Raw genomic sequence first — 19,603 nt, forward strand, 5'->3', positions numbered from 1 at the left:
AAAAAATGAGCGATAAAAGGGTAGATACGAAGCTACAGCTTCATCCCATGCTTCTATTAATGCAGAGGAGATTGAAAATCAAGTTATTGCTGAAGTTTTCAGTCCTAAAAGATATGGTCGAGTTCGCTGTCAGGGATCATTCGTTACTCAAACCAAATTCTTTGGATCCAACTCGTCTCAGTACATGTCATCACACAAGTAGTCTTCTCAATAAGAAGTTATTCGATTAAAACAACAGCTAAGTCAAGTTGATGACAAAATTGCTCAAATGAAAGTCGAAGCTGAAGCGAGAGAAGCTGAGAGAGCAGCGATAGAAGAAAAGAGAGAAGCAACATTTCAGAGAAAATATGATGTAACAACCATAACCAGTATATTTATACCTATACAGATTATAAATGTCCCCCGAATTTCTTAAAACCATTTCCACTTTTTCAAGTGATTTAAAATTTATTTTCTTAAAATGGTAATTGATATTATAAAAATATCATATCATATAAATTATGTTTCATTATAACAAATTTAAATCAAAAGATTTTTTTTATGAACAGTACCCGTGAACAGTGAAAAGTGTACCGATGCACTGCTGCAGTGACGTGAATAGTGCACCGATACATAAAAACATCGAATTAAAATTGTGTATCAATGCACTGCTATAGTAACTGCTACAGTAAATTCCGAAAATACATAAAAATTCATAAAAATTCAACCTTTTATCGTATAAAGTTACCATTTTGTTTCCAAATTTATTCGACAAAACAAATTGAATATTTTTATTTACATGCCACTATCTAAATCAAATTCCATCATTGGATGTCTTACTTATATTGAAATATACTCATCGATGCTTGATGTCACTTTGAATCATCACACACTAAGTATAAACTTAGTGAGGCAATTAAAACATTAAACAGTGCAATACAATTCATGCATGATTTTCAATGTCAAATTCAAATTTCCATAAAATCATTTTATTTACATAACAAATATTTTACCATTTATTAACCATAAGCTCGTAATCTTATTTTACCAAAATATTTACCATTTGTACACTACAGCAAGTTTAGCATATAGCGGCGTTTTTTTGAAAAACGCCAGTAAATGTAAACATTAGAGGCGTTTTTCCCAAAAACGTCGCTATAGAAAGACAAAAGGTGGCATTTTTCCAATAAACGCCATTATAAGTACGTATTTTAGTGGCGTTTTTATACAAATGCCGCTATAGAATTGTACTTTAGTGGCGTTTTTATACAAACATCATTATACAATCGTACTTTAGTGGCGTTTTTATACAAACGCCGCTATAGACTTGTACTTTAGTGGCGTTTCTATACAAACGACGCTATAGACTCATACTTTAGTGGCGTTTTGAATGCAAATGCCGCTATAAACTCGTACTTTAGTGACGTTTTGAATGCAAACGCCACTATATACTCATACTTTAGTGGCATTTTGAATACAAACGCCGCTAATGACTCGTACTTAGTGGCGTTTGTATTTACAAACGTCACAATTTTACAGTTTCTAAGTCCCACGCCCTTTAACGCTTTTCCATTTTTTTCTCGCACCTATTTTTCATTCCTGCCGTTCTCTAATTTAAAACTCTAATTCAAGACGCCTTTTCTCATTCTCTTCCCCGATTTATTGGTCCTCTCGTGGCTCCAACTCTTCTTCCCGCTTCTCAATCTCTGATTTCATCTCTGGAAATGAGGTGGTGGTTGCAACTAACGCTGGTGCTTAGATCAATAGACCACTGGTGGAGTAGTCTCAACAGTGGTGTGATGAAATGGGGTATTTGGCATGCAAGAGAAGCGTAGACCTAAGGACTGCTGCGACCTACGAGTGATGCTGCTACTACCCAAGCTTTTCATTTCCAACCGACAAAAAGAAAAGAATAATCGAATTTTGGCCTGTTTGGTTCCTGAGAAATTTAATTTCTTTCTTTTTTTTTTCCTAGGAAAAGCAACAAGGGATAGCCAATTTAAGTTTTTCTGGGTTTTAGGATTTCGGAAGGCGGTAGTACTGAGTAAACTGGTAATCCAGCTAACACGGTGTTGTTCAAGCTGTCATAGAAGGGTTTTGGCAGTGCACGATAAATGTTCACTAAAATGTCAGAGCCAAGGGGATCATTTTACGATGAACGTAAGAGTATAAGTTTCACCAACATCCTAAAGGGATTTTCGTTAGCTTTACCTACTAAAGATGGTTTTTGCATCGAACAAAAATTACCCAGATTTAAAGTTTTAGAATCTTGGAGTTCCTTGAATTCACCAAGCCTTGCACTTGAGTGAAAGCCAACATAACCATACTCATCCTCTATGAATTGAACCGCATCCGCACCACAAATTGAAAGCTTGAACCCCACATTGCTGCTGAAGCGTCCTCAGCTTATTAAACCATTGAACTTGAGAGCATTCTCTTCTATTCCTTCTTGTGAATACTCCAACCAGTCTCGTGGTGCCCTTCCTCGCTTCTTCTCTGAAACTCTTCCTTCTTCCAAGGTAATATATTCTCTTTATCGACATATTTATATCTTAACCACAAGTTGCAATCTTTTATCCAATTGTTTACAAATTTATAAAAGTAGGGAGGTGTCATTCGCGTTCAGGGAGATGAATTCTGGAACATGACTAAAGTTTTAAGATTAAAAACTGACGACATGTACTGTTTTATCATCAGACAATTCCATTTTTCATCCAAATTTGTAACTATATTTTATTACTGAAATTATAGAAACTATGGGTTTTGTTTCATTTTGTTTAATGTTTATTTGTTTAATGATGTTATATAATTATGAATATTAGTGCTCTTCAATGGGAGAGGAGGTCTAGTAGAAGGGTTCATACAAAACATTGTTCATACAAAACATTGATCTTACAACGATTAATTTTGTTTCATTGGAAGATCCAAAGCTTGTTCTTCCACAAACCCCACAATGGCATATATTTTCTGCTTTTGGTAAGTTTTTTAGTTAAAAGAAAATAATTGCAGCTGCCAAATTTATTTCATTTGCTAAATCATGTTTCTATTTAGGTTCACTCAAGGGTGGTTGAGCTGACTGGCTTGTTGAGAAGTGTATTGTATGTCATTATGTCTTATGGAACTACAAACATTTCTAACTATATATGTATATCTTTTTATTTTGTTTATGTTACTTTTGTTACTATAATGTTTTGTTTTCAACTTTCTAGGAACTGGGAGCTAGTAGTATAACACCTTTGCTCACTAAACGTTCTTCTACCATCTCTGACAATCGGGTGGAGAGATTGCAGCGTGTCATTTTAGCTGCACTCGATTTTACTTATGTTTATGACAATCAAGTGGAGAGATTGCAGCGTGTCATTTTAGATGTCTGGTTGGGATATAATATATCATGGTGTTATGTGTTTTTCTTGGCTTTCACTCGATATTAGTTTCTTTTTTGGGTTTCCTGTTTGTTCTAACGATTCAATTAATATTCTTGTGAAAGTTGATGTTCTCTACCTTGTATGAATTGTGGTTTTTTCTTTTAGGCCAACGGTTGTATGAAATGAAATTGAATCATCCCATGAAGATTAATAAGCTTATACCTCTTGTGAGTTATTCTTCCATTTTAATATTTAAGTGAATATCAAATTTTATAGTTACTTGCTCTCTAAGGTTATATTTCATCTGATGCTGGTATGCAGATTTTCAACATATAATATTATTAGGAAGCACCACAATGTCACGAGGAATTACTGATTTTAGTTATATTTTCTTCTAGTTATCCACTTGCAGTTCCTTAAAAATAGCTCTTTTAGTATATATGCTTTACATTGTTGTTTTCAGTAAGTGTAATGTGTTTTACCTTCCTCGTATTTATTACACTCAAAACTTGTTTTCTCCCATTCTTTTGCTTAATAGGTTACCAAGTCAAAGCAGTCTTTTATAGCCATTACAGAAGCTACTCCACTTATTAGTGCATTGACTTCAACAAGTAAAGAACCTAATGGACTCTTACTATATGGTTCGAGTCTCAATTTTTGTCTCACATTGGTGCCTGCAAGTTCTATTTCATCTCAGCGACCTTTGTGTCTAATTAGTATCTTGCAGATACAACTGTTGTACAAGGATATCAAATTTCCCTTTGTTAATGTAGATGAATGTGTCAAATTATTGCCTACCGTCTAGTTGAGGTAAAAGAGGAAGAGTACTTGGTTCTTTTTTACAGAGTTGTGAACTAAATTGGTATTTTCATTTCTCATCCGTTCCTTGCTTATCAAGAATATTTATATATTCATTCTAGAGTTAATGTTCCTTTCTTTTTTTTCACTATCATAGAAAGAGAATGAATGCAATACATTTCATTTAAACTTGACTATATTATTTGTGATAATTGATTAGTTTTATACTTCATTATAAATTATTGTTTTGTCTTACTGAATCTGTTCTAGGTTGTCCCTTCCCCAACAGTTCTTGATGCAAGTGCAACAAATGCACATCAGACTACTGCTCAACCTGTATACTGTAATAGTAACATGTTCTCTAGGGTTGTTCTTGCAAATGGGTAAGATCCGGATGATTCTACAAACGCAGAAAGTTATAACAGTTGGGGTCCTACTGATGCACCGAAACATTCAGAGTTAGGCAACACATGATGGATTGATGAACTAACCAGAAAAGACTACAATGGTTGGGGTGTGCAAGATTCTTGGCCTACATGGGTGAACAATATTTTTGTAATTGAAAGTGAAAGAACCTAGATTAAATTCTAGAGAATAATGTCAAACTATATTACATTTAATTGTAATGTTTATAAATTTTAATTTATTTTGTTGTTAAGTATTTTTCTGCATAATGTGTCTTAGTTAAAATTTATGGTTGTTGTTAACTAGATGAAGCTACATGATATTAAATTTAGGTGATGTAGAGCATAAATGAAATATGCAAAAGCAATTAATATAAGCTAAAAAAATGTAATTAGCGGCGTTTGTATAAAAAAACGCCGCTATAGATCTAACCTTCTACGGCGTTTGTTCCTAAAACGCAGCTATAGATCTCAATCTTTTGCGGCGTTTGTTCCAAAAACGCCGCTATAGATCTAACCTTTTGCAGCGTTTGTTCCAATAAACGCTGCTATAGATCAGACTCTTTACGTCGTTTGTTCCAAAAACACCGCTATAGATCTCAACCTTTTGCGGCGTTTGTTCCAAAAACTCTACTATAGATCTCGACCTTTTGCGGCGTTTTGGAACAAACCCTGCTATAGATCTCAACCTTTTGCGGCATTTTGGAATAAACGCCGCAATAGATCTTGACATATGGCGGCGTTTTTTGTTCTCAAACGCCGCTAACTTTAGTGGTGCTGGTTTTAGCGGCGCTTCTTGCGGCATTTTTCTAATCGCCGCAAGTGCTTTTAGCGGCGCTTAAAAACGCCGCAAATGTACAGTTTTGCTGTAGTGGTACCATAAGCTCGTAAGCTTATTTTACCAATATACTTACCATTATTCCATAAGCCCGTAAGCTTATTTTACCCATATACTTTCCATTATTCCATAAGCTCGTAAGCTTATTTGCATGCTTATCATTTATTAAGCAATAAACCATAAATCATAGCCTATATCCCAATATACGACCCTGAGGACCCTGAGTATACGAGTAAAATACATGCAACGTAGTGCTAAACCTCCACTAAGCTTACACCATAGTGCTAATCCGGATAATACACATAAGGTCATACCCACCACCTACACTAAGCTTACGCTATAGTGCTAATCCAGACATAAACCTGCACTTAGTGTCCTCACACACTATAGTGCTAATATAAACCTGCAGCTGCTATACTCTATGGCATGCCAACTATACCGTGTCCCTCAATGACTTACTTTGGGCATATAGTCTATTTTATTTGATCCATCCATGGCAAATTATATCATCAATATTTAACATTGGACAGTTCATACCCGAAAACATTCATGGTAAAATATCACATTTTTTATGATCAATGCATTTTGATTTCATACCATGACATTTCAATGTCATGTCAAAGTTATAAAAATGACATATATCATGCTGATATAAACAAGGTCGACTTATCGCAAGTCTTCCTGATGATGTATAAAACATCCATGTATAATTTCATGCATGTATTGCACTTACCTTGACACTTTATATCTTTCAAAATATGTGCCTCACTATTGCCCACAATAAACCCACTTGACTTGCTTCAATCGCAAATCAATCATAATCTGCATAATTCACAATTTCATAACAATACATATGTTAGTATTGTACTAACATAAACATATCCCAAAATAAATCCATAATATATTTGATACTCATTATCTATCAAAATACTTAATACTTAATAATTTCCTTTTAACATTGGAACCAATTTTTCCAATTTACACAAAATGGTCCTTCACCATTTTATCACTTAGAATTTCAATACAAAAATTCCAGTATTGAAATTATTATCAACCAAGTACACAAAGGTATAATTACAATAACACTCCCAACAATTCGAAATTTGTATTACAATCACCAAACTTTCTTAAATTTTCATATTTCGACAACTTGCAGTGCCTTTAAAGAATTAGTATTCTGTACTGATATACACATTGTAATTTAATTCTGTTTATTTCATTAAAAATTAGACTCAAATAAAAATCTATTCATATAAATAACTCCTTCTAATTCATTATGTACAATTTATGGTGAACTTTCAAAGTTGACCAACAAAATCTGTTTTGCAGAATCTGCTGTTCGATTTTTCTGACCTTTCTTTGGTTAAAAATTCATACCTTTTTGTACACACTTTGAAATTGATCCCCGTTTATTTTAAACAAAACTAGATCAATATATGAACATAATATATAAAATAACCTCCAAATTAGTTTTATATAAAATCTGGTGAATTTTCAAACCCACTATCAATCTCAAAATCTAAACTGTTTTCTTAAACCTCATCCTTAGGTTCTTCATCAATTCTTACAACCAATTCTTTAAAATCACTTAACTCTTCATAACCCATAAAACACAAGAAATCAACACCCCTTTCATCAACTCAAGATAAACTTGAACATGAACCCTAGTAATATTCATATCAAAACGTAGAGAATTGAACGTAGAATATTTTTTCTAATCACACCTAAGTGTAATTCTCAACAAGATTGCTTCAAAATTCAAAACAAAAATACCTACCTTGCAAGCTTGGAGGTGTCGGTCTTGGATGAAGAAGAAGCTGAAATGTTCCCCCAATATTGTTATTCTAATATTAATTATATCTATCACATGCTTAATATAATATCATAATGGAATTTTTATTTCATTCTATAAGAATTTCCATTTTTGCCCTTAATGAATCTCCATAATCACCATAAAACCAAGCCATCTGATCCTTATCAAATTACAAAGTCAAATATAAATTAATTTGACTTTGACTTACGAAAATCCCATGAAATTTTCAAAACTTGCGTTTTAGTCACTAAATTCCACTGTTTCAGTTAAATCTGAACAATTGCACAATTCCAAACCAAATTTCTCTGATCCAAATTATTAAAATAATATTTCCAACCATTTTATAACATCCTTCAAATTTTTGTAAAATTCCAATTCGATCGGAATTACTGATTCCTTATCGGACTTTGACTCTTTCTAGTTTTTTTTCTTTACTAAAATTCCAAATCCAAAAATATGATTTCTATAAAACTCCACTCTCAAGAGTAAACTATCCATATATGGAATAAAATTATTTTTTAGGAAATTATCACTTAATTCCCTAAAGTTTTTCCCAAATTTCTACTTTGACCATCAAACTTTCCAAATTTTCATTTTGTTCATTGTCTAAATTTTTAGGTATTACTATTCTCCCCTCCTTAAGAAAATTCGTCCTCGAATTTTAAAACTATCTATGAAAACACTAAGTCCTTTTTTAAGGATTGCACTTTCAATTGTAAATTTGTAACCCTAATTTAGGGTTATACGAACTGGTAAAACATATTTTCGCCTTATGCGAAAACCTCTTCTGTCAACTTCTTGAATTCTGATTTTTCCTCTTTACTTTGGGAATTTTGTAAAGATCATGGAATTCATTAGATTTGGAAACTATTTAATCCAAATCTTCAACCTGATATGAAAATGTTATGGATATTATTTCTTCATATCCTCGTCTCTTTACCAAGTAACATCCTCGACATTATGATTTTACTAAATCACTTTGACTAGAGAAATCGTCTTGTTACACAGTTCTTTGATTTCTTGAGCTAAGATCCATATTAGTTCTTCTTCATAAGTCAAATCTGGTCAGATCTCAATTTCCTCTAATGAAATGATATATGAAGGATCTGATCGATACTTTCTAAGCATTAACACATGAAAAATATTACATACTTTGTCCAACTCTGGATCTCAATTACCTCCAGAGTTAATGCTAACTGATAAGCTATCAGTCTAACTCTTTTTAATATCTCATAAGGTCCAATGAATCTTGGATTTAGTTTCCCTTTGCACCTAAAACACAAAAATCTTTTTCCAAGGTGATACTTTAAGAAAATCTTTATCGCCTTCATGAAATTCAATCGCTTTTCACTTCAAGTTTACATAAGACTTTTTCCGGTCAAATATTATCTTGAGATTATCTTTACTTTATCATCAATCTCTTTTAATAAATCTGAGCCAACAAGATTTTGATCTTTTAACTCGAACCCCTTCAATGGTGTTTGACATTTTCTCCCATATAAAACTTCATATGGAGCCATATTGTTACTCAACTGATAACTGTTATTGTAGGAAAATTCTACTAAAAGGAAATACTTTTCTTTTCCCATGATTCCTTGGAATCAATCACACATGCACTCAACATATTTTCTAATATTTGAATAATACTTTTTGACTTACCATCCGTCTGTGGATGAAAGATCGTACCGAAATTTAAATCAAGTACCCAAAACTTTATGCAAATATTTCCAAAATCTTTAAGTAAACCTTGGATCTCTGTCCGATATAATGGTTACTGATACTCCTTGTATTCGAACTGTCTCCTTAGTATATAACTTTGTATATTTATCCAATGCATAGTCTATTTGCATCAAAATGAAATATGTTGATTTAGTTAACCGGTCATTATTACCTAAATGGAATCCTTTTTATTTGATGTCAAAGGTAACCCTGTAACAAAATCCATAGTGACTCTTTACATCCTAATACATTTTGTTCTCACTTGTATGCATAGTCAGTGGACAATAATGTGCCTGAGAAAGAATATCTTTCTTCAATTCATCATTATGTGGAATACGTGTTCTTCCTCGATAATCAGACATCTATCTAATTTGATTTCAACGTCTTTAGTCTCACTTTTTTTTCCACTAGTGAAATCTTTTCCAAGCATCTGCTATCTTTCTTTTGTAGCTCTATTATCCGATATATAAACATCAGTTTTTTTATTTAACCATTAGTGCGTCATTTCTTTCAACAATAGTCGCACATCTATAGCTTGCAACGCTGTAAAAGTTTTCCAACTAAGTGCATCTGCTACAACATTTTTCCTACCTGAATGAAAATAAATGATCAAATCATAGTCTTTTAAAAATTCTATCCATCTTTGTTGTCTCAAATTGAGCTCTTTCTAAGTTAACAAATATTTCAAACTCTTATGATTCGTATAGATATGACATCTCTCACCTTACAAATAATGACGCCATAACTTTAGAGCAAAAACTACCGCTTCTAACTCAAGATCATGAGTAGGATAATTCCTCTCATTTAATTGTCAAAAAACATAGGCTACCACCTTACCTTCTTGCATAAGTACACAACCCAAACCATTATGAGATGTATCACTATACACCACATACTCTTTGTCCGATTCTGGTTGTACCAACACTGGTGCTTCCGTTAAAATATTCTTTAAAGCTTTTAAAACTCTCTTGACATTTCTCAGTCCAAGCAAGTGAAACATCCTTTCTCAAGAGCTTGGTCAAAGAAGAAGTAACCATCGATAAGTTTTTCACAAACCTTCGATAATAACCAACAAGTCCCAAAATCATCGAACCTCTGAACATTCTTTGGAGGTTTCCACTCCAATATTACTTGAATTTTTTTATACCTTCTGTCGAGATGACATAACTAAGAAAAGCAATTTCTGATAGCCAAAACTCACACTTTGACATTTTGGCATATAACATTTTACCCTTAATTATCTCGAGCACAATATGAATATGAACATCATGCTCTATCTTTATATTCGAGTATACCCGCATGTCATCAATATAGACCACCTCAAACTGATTTAAGTAAGGTTGAAATACTTGATTCATCAAATTTATGAATGTTTCCATATCATTTTTTTTCAAACAAAATGACATTACTACAACTCGTAATGTTTATACCGTTTCCTGAAAACTATCTTTGAAACATCTTCCTCTTAAAAATTTAAATGGTGATATCCCATTCAAATATCAATTTTAGAAAACATTGTTGCTCCTTTTAAGCTGATAAAACAAGTCATCAATCCTCAAAATAGGATATTTGTTCCTGATAGTTACTTTGTTTAACTATCAATAATCTATGCATAATTGCATATATCCATTTTTCTTTTTCACAACAACGGTTTACCCCAAGGTGAAATATTCGGTCTAATGCATCCTCCATCTATCAATTCTTGCAATTAGTTCTATATTCTCTTAACTCAATTGCAACCATTCAATACGAATCCATGGATACATAATTAATGCCTTGACAGCCATCAATATTAAATTCCACCTCTCTATCTGGAGGTAACCCAAATAATAAATCTACAAGACAAATGGAAATTCCCAAGTTATGGAAAGGTTATATTATCTTACTTCAGATACTTAAGTATCTATCACCTTAGCTAGAAAAGCTATATATTCTTTTTACATCATCTTAATCATAACCATTGTTGATATCACCTTAGTGATGATTTCACTTTTTCATCAATCATTAAAATTTTTAATTTCTCCTCATTTTTCTAAATTATTTGCTTCTTGCGACCATTAACCCAACCTTAAAGCAGAGACAACCAGCTCATGATAAAAAATGATCTTAAACTCGTTAATGATAAACCCATCAGATTCATCAATAACATAAGCTCCTAAATCTTTATCGGACATTTACTATTTGTCCTTCTAACCCTTGTATCATGACCTGACCTATGGGTCTTCCGCTATAATATCACTCGATATCAAGTAGAATTGATTATTTCTACTTTGGAATTCCTTATTTCATTCTTAAAGAAATCTGTATAATTTTTCCAAATCCAAAAATAATATTTTCGAACAATTGAAACAATTTCAATCTCAAATGAAAGTCTCAATGTTCACATCGTTCAATAAGAAAACTTGATAAATTTGTAGCAATAACTGCATAACAGTTAATGCTAAAATCACACTATCAAGTAATTTACTATTTTTCCTCTCACTAGGAATCTGACACTTTTCAAGTTCTTGAGAATCCATCTCAATCTAAACAATAATTCATTGCAGCATGAAATAGTTAGACAATCCATTTTTGCATATTTACCTTCACAAGGTAACTTTATCAAATTTTATGAACTTGATATTTATTCTCAATCCAACTTATAACCATTTGATTCACCAATAACTCAGCTTTATGTAAACTTTTAGTGGAAATCATATTTACCACTTATTTATTTCTTTTTACTCAAATCAAAAATGCTTTAAATAATTTAATGCTTAGCTTAAATATTTCTCACTTATTTAAGCTTACATGGAGAAACATTCATGGTAAAATATCACATTTTTCATGATCAATGCATTTTGATTTCATACCATGACATTTCAATGTCATGTCAAAGTTATAAAAATGACATATATCATGCTGATATAAACAAGGTCGACTTATCGCAAGTCTTCCTGATGATGTATAAAGCATCCATGTATAATTTCATGCATGTATTGCACTCACCTTGACACTTTATATCTTTCAAAATATGTGCCTCACTATTGCCCACAATAAACCCACTTGACTTGCTTCAATCGCAAATCAAACATAATCTGTATAATTCACAATTTCATAACGATACATATGTTAGTATTGTACTAACATAAACATATCCCAAAATAACTCCATAATATATTTGATACTCATTATCTATCAAAATACTTAATACTTAATAATTTCCTTTTAACATTGGAAATATCTGTTTTGCAGAATCTGCTGTCCGATTTTTCTGACCTTTCCTTGGTTAAAAATTCATGCCTTTTTGTACACACCTTGAAATTGATCCCCGTTTATTTTAAACAAAACTAGATCGATATATGAACATAATATATAAAAAAAACCTCCAAATTATTTTTATATAAAATCTGGTGAATTTTCAAACCCACTATTAATCTCAAAATCTAAATTGTTTTCTTAAACCTCATCGTTAGGTTCTTTATCAATTCTTACAACCAATTCTTTAAAATCACTTAACTCTTCATAACCCATAAAACACAAGAAATCAACACCCCTTTCATCAACTCAAGATAAACTTGAACATGAACCCTAGTAATATTCATGTCAAAACGTAGAGAATTGAACGTAGAATATTTTTCCTAATCACACCTAAGTGTAATTCTCAACAAGATTGCTTCAAAATTCAAAACAAAAATACCTACCTTGCAAGCTTGGAGGTGTCGGTCTTGGATGAAGAAGAAGCTGAAATGTTCCCCCAATATTGTTATTTTAATATTAATTATATCTATCACATGCTTAATATAATATAATAATGGAATTTTTTATTCCATTCCATAAGAATTTCCATTTTTTCCCTTAATGAATCTCCATAATCACCATAAAACCAAGCCATCTGATCCTTATCATATTACAAAGTCAAATATAAATTAATTTGACTTTGACTTACGAAAATGCCATGAAATTTTCAAAACTTTCATTTTAGTCACTAAATTCCACTGTTTCGGTTAAATCTGAAACATTGCACAATTCCAAACCAAATTTCTCTGATCCAAAATATTAAAATAATTTTTCCAACCATTTTATAACATCCTTCAAATTTTTTTAAAATTCCAATTCGATCGGAATTATCGATTCCTTATCGGACTTTGACTCATTCTAGTTTTTTTTTTCTTTACTAAAATTTCAAATCCAAAAATATGATTTCTATAAAACTCCACTCTAAAGAGTAAACTATCCATTTATGGAATAAAATTCATTTTAGGAAATTATCACTTAATCCCCTAAACTTTTTTCCCAATTTTCTACTTTGACGTTCAAACTTTCCAAATTTTCATTTTGGTCATTCTCTAAATATTTGGGTATTACATATGAAGAACTCCAAAAACAAATTGAAGCTATGAGGTTGATGATGCAATAGAATCAAACGAAGAATTCATCATTCTAGGTGCTTTCTTAGCTTAATGCTTACTTTATGTTATTGAAAAATATTGAACTACAATATACTTAACTTCGATCTTTGTAAACTTTGATTTATTTATGTTTTTATGTATTATTACTTAATTCGAATAGTAATTAAATTTACTGCAAGTTGTTGGATATTGTTACAGGTTAAATTTGAGTAATACAAAATACGAAAAATATATGTTAGAATGCTGACTAACACGATGGTCAAATTTTGATTGTTTTAGGATGAGAGAGAAAGGGAGACGAAGAAGAAGAAGAATAAATAATAAATGAGGAGAAATAAAAAAATTATAAGAAATTAAAATGGCGTCGTTTTAAATTTAATTTATACTGAAATCCAAAATAACACTATTTTGGTGTAGGCTGTAATGTTATAATGTCATTAATTTTTTAACAGTAAAGTGATAAAAAATCTAATATATAAAATTCAGTGATAAAATTAAAAAAATAAAAATAAAATAAATAAAATAAGAAAGAATTCGGTGAGTAAATTTAGAACCTACTCCATACTTTAACACGAAGCCTTAAGAAGCAAAGAGCTCTGTTCAGCTAGTATTTATTTCAATAGGATAGAGCTACTCGTAATTAGATCTGGGGTGAAACTAGACTCGAGTTGAAAAACTGAATTTTTTTACTCGAAAAATCTCGATTCGAATTGACTTTGAGTTACAATTTCATAAACTCGACTCGAGTCGAAAAAAATTTAAGTTCAAATCGTGTTGTCAAATGCAACTCAAATAACTCAAAATTTTTAGTAATTAGTGAATTTATTTTAAGTTGGAGTCAAGCCCTTGGACTTTGTATGATATATGTATATCACATATGAAGAAAATATGAAGATACATATTTGTATTGTATATATATTTATAGAAAGTCATTTAAATTAAAATAAAATAATATTATAATATTATAAATATTTACAATTAAATTAAAATAGAAACTCAAAAAATTCACTCGACTCGATTCGACTCGTATTTTCTAAACTCAACTCGAAAAAATTTTAAGTCAACTCTTAGTCGTAAAATAAGACTCATTAACTGGAATAACTTGAAATTTTTTTACTCGACTCGATCAAACGCTCACTCCTAATTGGATCATTAATTATAGTGAATAAATTTTTGTATTACTTATTCCTCAACCTCCAATTTCAATCTCTTTCTGAAAATGAAAACACTTATTTGTTAAGGCATGTGCTATTTTTCATACAAGGAAAATATTTTTTATTAACATACAAGGAGAATATGGATTAAGTTGGGTAATTTTTTAAAAATATTTAAAGTGTTTTCTGTTAAAATAAATGCTAACGTTTTTTATTTATATATCAAAAATATTTTTTTGTAAAAGTAACAATTAAAAATATAGTATTATTTTTATTTAGGATACCTAAATATTTGATATTGATTAAAAAATATTATAGATGAATATTTTAAATGTCTACTTGCACTAAAAAATATTCTAAATACATAAAAAATATGATATGTTTTAAATATTTTTTAAAAATTGAATTATTATTTTTATAATAAAAGTTACCCATACCAAATACAAAACACATAATTTCAAAAAAAGAAAAGAAAAATCAAAATGATAATAAATAATGAAAGTTAATAATACCAGATACTCATTATTTCAAAAAGAAATGCTAAGTACTAGTAATAAATAGTGAAAGTCAATACTACCAAATACTAAATACTTATTATTTAAAAAAAATACTAAATAGGAGTAATAAATAATGAAAGTTACTACTACCAAACACCGATTAGGGCAAAAAGTTCTGGGTACTTAAATTATGGAGTAATATACTTTTTTTTCATTTAAATAGTTATATAATATTTTTAATGAATATCACTTATCAATTTTAGATACGATAAATAAATAAAATATTATTATTGAATAAAAAAGAAAACCTTTAAATATTTATTTTAATAAAAAAAAGTTGAAATATTTAAATAAAAATGATCCATCGTAATTATCCCTATTCTCTTTGTATGAAAAATAGAACGGCCTGGGCACAGAAGTGTTTTCACTTTTCAGGAAGAGATTTTCAATTGGGGTTGAGGAATAACCTAATATTGTTCAGGACTCATCTCCATCACACATTTTGCTTTGAGAGTAATAAACTGATACAAAAATTTATTCACTATAATTAATGATCTAATTATGAGTAGCTTTATCCTATCGAAATAAGTACAAGATGGACAGAGCCCTTTGATTCGTAGAGATTTGTGTATCATTTCTCTTGGTGTTTCAAATGGTTCTTCCGTCGGCCATGAATCTCCAATTCTTATCGTATGTCATATTGTTCTTAGTTTCATTTCTTATAGTTAAATTAATGGTTTCCATAAAAAAAACGTTCCAAGCTTCCGCCAGGTCCAATGGCGTTACCGGTCGTCGGCCACCTCCATCTCCTCTCCCCCTTCATTCATCAATCTTTCCACAAGCTCTCCTTCATCTACGGCCCCTTGATGTATCTCCGCATTGAGTCCAACGACTGCATTGTGGCTTCTACCCCGGGGCTCGCCGAGGAGCTACTCAAAACTAACGAGCTCACCTTCTCCGCCCGCAAGCACAACGCTGCTATCGACCACCTTACTTACAAGTTACAACTCCTCTTTTGCTTTCGCACCCTACGGACCTTAATGGAAATTCATCAGAAAGGTTAGAACTATCGAGCTGCTAGGCCATCGCACAAGTCCAAAGCACGTGAAACAGTTAACCTAACCGAAGAGCTGTTGACATTAACCAGCAACGTTATATCTCAAATGATGGTCGGTATTAGGTGCTCGGGAACAGGAGAACATCCGGATGGGTTCCGAACACTTGTGCGAGAAGTGAGTCAGATCTTTGGGGAATTCAATGTCTCGGATGTTATATGGTTCTGCAAGCACATGGATATGCAAGGGGGCAGAAAGAGATTTGAGGATATTCATACAAGGTACGATACATTGTTGGAAAAGATTATAAGTGACAGAGAACAAGTAAGAAAAACGAAGAAGCGAGACGATGATCAAGTCCAAGATTTTCTAGACATGTTACTTGATGCCTCTGAAGATGCTCACTGGATGTTCAATTAACCAGAACTCATATCAAGGCCTTAATCTTGGTTAGTTTATATATATTCCATGCAACTACTTTTGACTTTTTCTTATTGATCTTTTACTAAATTTTGTTCATTCATATACTCCTGTTAGCTTGACAGTGACAAATGCAAGTAATTTGTTTAGGCCTTTCTAACAGCCGGTACAGACACAGGTGCGAGTTCGATTGAATAGGCACTTGCGGAGCTCATAAACAACCCAGAGGTGCTAAGGAAAGCTCACAAAGAGATTGATCAAGTTGTGGGAAAAGACAGGTTGGTTCAAGAATCCGACACTACTCGTCTCCCGTACCTTCAAGCCGTAATTAAAGAAACATTTAGGCTTCACCCACCAATCCCAATGATCATCAGAAAGGCCATTGAGGAATGCAAAATCAATGGATACACAATCCCAGCTCAGTCATTGAGCATAGCCAGGGATTGTAAGGTCTGGGAGCATCCCTTAGGGGTTTGGACGGGAGAATGTGGGATTTTCATGAGAATAAAATCCACATTCTCCCGTTTGGTTAACCCGGAAATCTCATTCTCGGTGATGTAAGATTATTAATAGTGGATTTTTTGGGTATATTACTGAGAATGTCATTACTCTTTTTCCTTAGGTATTATTGGATTACCGACGTTTAGGACTAAAATGCTCTTAAATTTTTTTCTCAAAAATATACTTCTTCTGTCATTGAATAATAAAATTCTACGAATGTTAAATTACAAATTTATCCTTAAACTATTTTAGATTTACAAAAAAAATCTATAATTAAATTTTATATGAAGTTCAGGAGTTAAAATAAAATTTTACCCTTTTATTAAACCTTTTTATATTTTCAATTTTGTAAAAAAAATTTATATAAATTTTATGAATTTAAATTTTTTAAAGAAATATATAAATATTTTTCAACTTGTTAAAAAAAATATATAATAAGGACAATTTGGTCAAATATACATTCCAATAATCTTTTATTCCTTTAACCAAACACGATAATCTTACATTCCTGTTAAACCAACCAAATACAAAATACAACATTCACAGTAATCCTATTCCCTGGTAATCTTACATTCCCACTAGTAATCTTACATTCCCACTGGTAATGTTGCATACCGTGAACCAAACGTACAAGTTTTAGCCCCATCGTTGATAATAATACTATAGATGTTAAAGGCTTCCATTATTAGCCTTTCGGTACAGGGAGGAGAGGCAGCCATGATTCAATGCTTTGAATGGAAGGTGGAAGAGACGCCGAATACTGGCAGTGGAGATGGCTGTGTTGACATGACTGAGCGGCCCGGACTTGTAGTGCCCAGGGCTAATGATCTCAAGTGTGTTCCAGTTGCACGCTTCACTCCCCCTCTCTTTGCATCTTAAGCAAGCAAATTGCCCAAAGATCTGGTGACATTTTTATGCATTGTACAAGTATACATGTTTTCCCTTAGCCAAAATAAGCAAGCGTGTGGTTGAAAGACGTTATTCAACTAGCACTGAATATTGGTGATTTCACGAGTTATAAGCTACCCTTGTTTTTTTTCTGTACTACCATCCCACGATCTAATAAAGATAAACAGTTACAAAATGGTTGTCCTTTTATTAACTTTACACGTGTTCCATTATGGCATTGCTAATTTAGGGTTGTTTGTTTGGATCTGAATGAACCATTCAGCACTGAATGTTAAACCGTTCAGCATTCAGCTCGTTTGTTTCGCACCTCTGAATGATTCAATACTGACTGATTTAGCAAAACAGTGCTGAATGATTCAGTATCAAAGTACATTCTGAATGATTCAGAGTCATTATCAAACAACATGTCACATTCAGAGCTTTTGAATCATTCAGTATTTGAATCATTCAGCGCTTAATCATTCTAAAATAAACAAACAAACCCTTAGATCTAAAAGTATTAGAAGCAGTGCCCATTGCTTGTTGATGTCTGCAAATGCTTGACCTTGTCGAGACTCTACTGTTATGGTCCATACTTGCAGGCCATACAGTACCGGAGCTGAAGTCTCCACACATAACACTAGAAAATGGCTCAACTAAGTGTTAATTATATTACATTGAGAAGCTTATAGTCCACATCCATTTATGTTTTTTGTCAGGATTGTTGAGAGAATTTTTTTTTCATTATAGATTTGTCCAACAAAAATTAGTAGGATCTGATTTGTTTAAATTATTTAAATTTAAATTTAATTCTTTTTTACATATTAATTTTTTTTCTTTGAATTTTCAGGTATCACAAATATTTTTAATCGAACAAATTTGAAGCAGATCTGAAACTTTTGATCTAATAACCGTAATTTCCAATGATTGAAATGGTGTTTCATGCAAAAAAATAATCTCATTTCAACTGTGCAACACACGTTAACAAAGCTCCAAACCCCCCACGGCACAAGTTAACATAACCCATTTGCCCATTTTTATTTGTTTGACACCCATATATCCTATACCTTTATTAAAAAAATAAAAAAGTTGGTGGTTTTAAAAATTTTCTTAGTATATTTAGACTCACCCTTATGTATATAAAAAAACATATAATTATTCAACTTCCCAAATTACTCCCAACACCATAAGTTAGCATAACTCATTTGTCCTTTTTTATTTGTTTGTCACTCATACACCTTACACTTTTATTAAAAAAATAAAGAAGTTGGTGGGTTTAGTAATTTTCTTGGTATATTTAGACTCACCCTTATGTATATAAAAAAACATATAATTATTCAACTTCCCAAATTAGAGTCATCTTTCATCTCACAAAAACTCAACACCACCAACAGGTCGTATTCAAAAGCATCGTATTCAAAAGCATGAGGAGAAAAACACTACAGTAATATAAAAAAAACACCCGGCTCAAAAATACACGCAAAAGCCGGGATAAAAGTATGATGACGTTAGAACAAATACTATTTTATAATCTTAGGTTAATAAAAAAACATAAAGATATTACGCCAGTGGATTTATTGTATACCCGATACAGCAGGAAAACTTCCAGTGAAAACAAACAGCAACCAGACCATAACCCTTACAAGAGAGAGAATAATGTCGCACTAACATACACCAAATTCATGGTCGTTCAAGGCCTCCCCAGAACACGAGCATTAGCATCATAATATCATGACTCTTCCAATCTTTATTTATCAATTTATATGATCAACAATGACATT

General features: G+C 31.8%; 1 pseudogene; it reads left to right on the top strand.

Annotated features, from left to right (window-relative positions):
• Positions 1–4,647: 4,647 nt before the first annotated feature.
• LOC120193397 lies at positions 4,648–17,003 on the top strand (annotated as a pseudogene).
• The last annotated feature ends 2,600 nt before the right edge of the window (positions 17,004–19,603 follow it).

Source organism: Hibiscus syriacus, unplaced genomic scaffold, assembly GCF_006381635.1.
Source record: "Hibiscus syriacus cultivar Baekdansim isolate YM2019G1 unplaced genomic scaffold, ASM638163v2 tig00004355_pilon, whole genome shotgun sequence".
Classification (NCBI taxonomy): Eukaryota; Viridiplantae; Streptophyta; class Magnoliopsida; order Malvales; family Malvaceae; genus Hibiscus; species Hibiscus syriacus.